This window comes from Pterocles gutturalis, unplaced genomic scaffold, assembly GCF_000699245.1.
Source record: "Pterocles gutturalis isolate BGI_N339 unplaced genomic scaffold, ASM69924v1 scaffold14982, whole genome shotgun sequence".
Classification (NCBI taxonomy): Eukaryota; Metazoa; Chordata; class Aves; order Pterocliformes; family Pteroclidae; genus Pterocles; species Pterocles gutturalis.
The window spans coordinates 49,946-55,945 of NW_010110453.1; positions in this window are offsets into that span (position 1 = coordinate 49,946).

Sequence of the window (6,000 nt, forward strand, 5' to 3'; positions counted from 1 at the left end):
ACGCGTGTACTTGTGTGTACTTAGCACCTTCCAGTCAGCTTGTCTCCTCAAGGCTTCTGCCTGGGAAATTCCAAAGAGAGATGTCCAGCAGCTCCCAGATCGAGGGAATGAAAAGTACATACTCCAGGTAGTTGAAGTGCCCTATGTAAATTTACTTCCTGTACATGCATGTCATCCTTATGGCATATGGCCCCTAGGGTTTGCCTGTGCACATGCCATGGGCAGGATCTGAGATGGCTGCAATCCCCAGTTCAGTGGAAACCATGCTCAAGTCCTACACAGTGGACAAATGGCCACGGTCTGCCTGAATCTGATTTTTAAGGTGGAAAAAAAGGAACCTGTCACGGGAAACTTGTATCAATTGTAGCCCTATAGATGAGAAAGAATAGGGTATAAAAGATAGAAGACCATGTTGTCTAACTAAAATAAGGATTATATGAAATATGTGAAAACTGCCTGTGGGACATAATAGCTTTCTAGAGCACTGCCTTCTGCCAATGGCGATATAAAACCTGCTCAAGACTGTGATTATCTTCATCACTGTAGTCTTTGTCAGCTGGTTGGATTCAAAACCAGTCTGAAGAAGGTGGGTACTCTCATTTTGCTCATCACAACTTATGCTTCAAGGTCAAGCAAGCCCTGTGAACCTCACTAGTCTAATTTTGCTTTTAGTTTTATCGCAGTTGTAAAATGAAGGGTTAGGAAAAGTTTTTACTTTTGGTAGAGGACTTGCCACCTCAGAGCTATTGAGAGGCAGGGCTCAGTAAGTAGCTATCACTGAGTTTTTATTTCAGGGAAAGTTTTAGAAAAGGAATACTTTAATCTGTAGATCTGGAAAGTAATCTGTGACTAAGGGCAAAAAGGGTTAGTATTTTTAGGACATATTATATGTTCAAAGGGCTGTGCACAGTGCTAATGCACAGCCATTAACAAATTGATCTTCAGCCCCTGTGCACAGTTAAGTAGGAAAGTTTTACAGATGGGAAGACTGAGACAAAACATCTTGCTTGAGGCTGCCTGGTGACAGAGCTGGCTTCAGAAGTCAGGATGTCCCATCTCCCTCTGTCATTCCTCCAGACACCACTGCTGAGCAGCAAAAAAACAAATCAGAGACACTTTTCTGTGAGGCTTAAAAAGAATGACCATGAAATAAATATAACAGTTAAAGCAAAAGGCAGTCCAAACAGTCCCACTGCATTTTGAGTGTCAGGGTCTACAGAGCAGATGCTGATATTTTGGTAAAACTAACACCAAAGACGTTTTTTATTATCAATATCAGATCATTGCCCATCTTGGTAATCACAGGACTGTGTGTTTGATAAAAGAACATTTGAGAGCAGCTAGGCTGTTATTGTATATAATTGCTCTTTACAATGACAGGATATCTCTAGTGAAAATGAATCAGTGGTCTCCATTGTAGCAGAATCTATTAAATAATTGGAGAGCATGGCTATATCTTTGATGTTTAAAGGAAGAAATTCAATAAGCAGTCTCATCAGGCTTCCTAACGCAGCAGAAAAAAAGGGCTGCAGGCAGGAACATACCGACACTGCAGGTCAGTGAAGGTTTATGGATTTGTGTGCCTTAGAAAGGAGGCAGAACCTAGACGTACAGGACTGCAAAAAAATAGATACCCGAGGGGGTGTCAAAGTATTGTTGTGTAGCCTTCTAAAAATATAAATGATAGGGCCAGACATCAAATGTTTCTCCCCTGCCCAGATTTTATGAGAATATCATGTGTCCTGAGGAGATGTCAGAACTGTGCTTCAGCTGTTTTGCTACTTGACACTGGCACATTATCCTTAGAAGATTCATTTTCACATTTATTAACCCATTTCTACCTCACAGACTCACATCTTTCCATCAAAGAAGTGCCTGTTTGTCTTTGAATTAATAGCTTAGATGTATATAGTGGCCTTCATTACAAAAAAAGCATTCAGCTCCCTCTGCTAGATGGAAGACAGCTGCCAGGTACTTAGTACATTGCCCTGGGAGGAGAGCGCTCGGCTATAGAAAGCACAAAAAAAAAAAAAAAAAAAATCCATTTTTTATTCTCGTCTAACAAGAGGTACCCTGGGACCTTTAATGTGACCATGGGACCAACTTTTACTGTCTCCTCTTAAAAAACTGTGCACAATACACCTCATGATACACTCTTTATCTGGAAGACTGAAGGAGGAAAAGTGATCACAGGGCTTTGGGGATCAAATTATACCTCGCTAATGTTCGTACGAACGTTTGTGCTGGCATTAGGCTTGTAGAAAGGATATTTGAAGAAACAGTTGAGAAGATCAGGTTAGTGATTTCCTCTGTAAAGATGTATAGTAAAAGAGAGCAAAGCAGCCCAGCCACAGAGGGTCAGTTGTTGCTTCTGCAATGTGTCGGGGCAGTTGGTACACGATGCTAGGATGGTGTCAGAGCAGACTGATCCAAAACCATGTGGTGGCGAGTTCCGGTATTACACCTCATTTATCCCACCCACCTTGAGGAACAAGTCAGAAACTGGTCTGGAGAAAGCACAAGAGCTCTGCCCACAGTGATTTCTCAGTCTCTAGGGCAGAAAAGCAACCTCATTTGTGGTGGTGACCAGTGCTGAGGGCAAGTAGAGAAACAATGAGAAAGATGGTTGCTGCCAGGGTCTGTGTGCAAGAGGGTGGCCTGCTGGAGAGACTGGAGCGACTTTGGTCTCATTCTCAAATCCCTCTATCAGTCCTGAAGCTATGCAGCACAGGCATGGGTGCAAGCAATAAAACGGGGTCAACCCCAATGCCTTCACATACAGACATCCAAATCCTTCTGACCTGCAGGCTATTTGTGAAGGTACTGTCTGTTCTTTTTCTTGATACAGTATTGAAAATCCTCTAGAGAGCGTTATCTACTATGCAGGTCTATTATATATTTGCAGTATGTCTCAAGGAGTCCACATTGCTGTTGCTCCATATTAGTCCATCTTGCATCCGTTATGTGTTTGTTTCAAAAGTCATAAATATAGAGCGAATTTTAAGTGGAAATTTTGCAGTTGCAAGGTGTTAATTAGTAAACTTATTCAAAAGGTTCTCACCTTTAGTGAGATGCATCCACATAACATGATGATCTAAGTACTTCAAGGGTCATGCAAAATATAAAATATATTTTTTTTACCTTGTGTTAAGCTGTGCGGTAAAAAGTCTAAAAGAGAGACAGATTTATAGTATAAAACTTAATGCTTTTCCAGAAGTCTCAAACAAGATTGGATTGCTGTGAAACCATTTCTCATAAAACCTTCTCTTCCTTGTCCACCTTTTTCAAGCTTAAGCAAATTAAACAGCGAAGTCATACACAGATCAAAGAGAATGTTAAACTGTAACTTTCTTGACTCACTTGCTCTTTTAGGATCAGTAACTTTTCATCTCAGATGTAGTGTCTTGATTAGCTTTTTTCTTATGTCTATTCTACGCTAAAGTGTTTGTATTAAAATTGCTTTGCAGATTCATAACTCCCCAATACAGCAAGGAGCTGAAGCCTCCATGTTGTAGAAACAAAGCTTTGCTTGGAATACATGATTAAAAAGGCCAGATGAGTACAAGAAAGCAAGGTAATCCCAAGGGCATATTGAGCTTCAAATATTGATCCACGTTTTAGACACTTCTCAAAGGGTCCCTTACAAGTGCTGGGTTCTGTAGTAAAATGATAATAAGGTTGGGTTTTTTTTGGACCAGCTCCCAAGATATCCCAGTATTTTTGTGCTTGAGGATTATCAGTGCATGCTCAACCACAACAGGGCAGATAATCTGTTTTAGACTGTGGCTGTGGATAGATTTGGGACTCGGAGCTTGCAGTTCTTGAGGGCTGAGCCTTTAAATCTCTTCTGTGAGGCAGAATATGAGCTGAACACAGAGCTGTGGAAATTGGGGTGTATATGTTCTGCTTGTTTGGCAACGGGCTGCTGGTGCATTGTGCTGCCCAGTTGCTTTGAGGCAGCCGTCCTCACTGCTACGCACGGCGTTCCAGCTGCTCACTAAACAGTATGGCCCCATTATAACTCTTCTTTTTTAAATTTTTTTTAATTACCTCTGCTCTGTCTTTTAATTGAAAGAAATTATGGCTTTTAGTTTTCAATTTTTACTTAGGTGTGTATTTTTCCTTTGATACCAGACAACAGATACTTTCTTCCACATTCCAAGTTTATGAAAGCTATAAACCAGATTTTGGTTCCCATTTTACCTGTGCCACCCCAGTGCCATGAAGTGCTCACAGCTGTCCAGCCTGGGGTTGTCCAAGAGTGAGAGAGAAACTCCCAGCAGCACTGATGTGAGGGCTTCAGTCCCCCTTCCCCTGCAAGAGGCATGTGGTTAAGAGCACGGCAGAGGAGAAGAAGCCTCACTTGTGCACCACAGAGCTCTGCAGTTCTTCCACAGGTTTATGTTAGGAGCCATGCAGCTATTGCCACTTACAACAACCCTGAATGTCTCCATATTGTAATAAGGAGAACACGGCAGTGTGATTAAAAGCTGCTTTTGCTTGCTCCTGTGCCTCAGCTGAATGTGGCTGTCTTGCTATGAAAGCAGACCAAGACCCTTGTGACACCCTGCTTATGGAAACAAGAAGCCAGTGTAAAATGGCTTTTCCTTTCTTGAAATAGAAAATCACTAAGCAAAAATTATTTGAATAGCTTCTTAGAGGTACCTTCTCTAAAAACCTATGCTTTCTGTATTTCAAATATCCTTTTTATCTCATCAGCGCTTCAGTGCAAAGACCATCAAGGTTTTAAATTGGCTCATTTTATGTTTATGAAGACTTTCTATATCTAAAAAATTGTCAATTAGAAAGCTTAGTGATATATACTGATACTTCAAAAGCAGTAGAGAAAGATGTATGTTTCACATAGTCAGGACTCCTGGGGTGAGTTTGGTTTAATATTTTGACAAGGAGAAGTTCCATTAACTTCACATAATTAGCACTAGAGAAAGTTTTTCCTTTATTTATTAAAAAAGCTTAACATTTTATTGCATTAAACATCAAGATTGAATTCTGTGGGTTTTTTTTTTTTTTTTTTTTGCTGAAGGCATCCATTTTATGTTTAGAGACCTGAATGGGTAGTCTTTGCCATACTCTGCTGTTGTAAAGTTAGTATGCACCCCCCATTTATCACAGAGCATCTTGTTTTCCACAGTCTTGGCTCACTTGCCATGCTTAGATCCTTTGCTTTTGGGGCTTTATTATTATCATTTTTACTTTTCAATTCATTGTATAATTTTAAGGACATTATCATATATGTGAGATTCATAATTAAAAGTCACTGATTTTTTTTTTTTTTAGCTTAAAAATATTGAAGTAAATTAAAGCAGATTCACAACTCTGTCAGGATAGCTTTCTGAAAATGATCAACACAAGCTGACCTTGATGTGCTTTCCAAATGTCATGAAACCAGTCCTATGCCAGTAATGTAGTCCATTGGAGTGGAAAACAGGGAGCTGGAATATTACGTGCTCAGCTGAATCTTAGTTCATGGGTAGAGTAACCTCAGCTGTTCTTGTAGCTGCCATAAAGCAGTCCCCTAGCTCCTATAAATTGACCAGTCCAGGTGGGAAATGCTTGGCCCTTTGAATGATTCAAGATAAAGAAGAGAGGCAACTTTAAGCCCCAGGCAATTTAGAATCTGATTTTAGAAGAATATGATACACATGATAAAGAGTAAAATTGTAAGACAGGGTGTGATACTGACAGCATTTAGAGTGCTACTGTCAATCTTAGTGAAATGTAGGTTACATGGAGGGATTTGAAGGAAAAGAATGAGAGTGCTTTGCTGACAAGAGAGATTTTTTTTTTTTTAAGTATGAGAACTTTGCTTTGAAGAGGATAACAAGTTTAGAGAAGGAATAGACAGAAAAAAGGAAGACGTATGAACAGTGGTATTATGCTGATGCTAATATCTGTAGTGTTTAAGAAATAATGAGCCTAATGACATACGTGAAAATTCTTTTGAGAAGTATTGCAGGGGAAACTAACAATGTGTTTTTT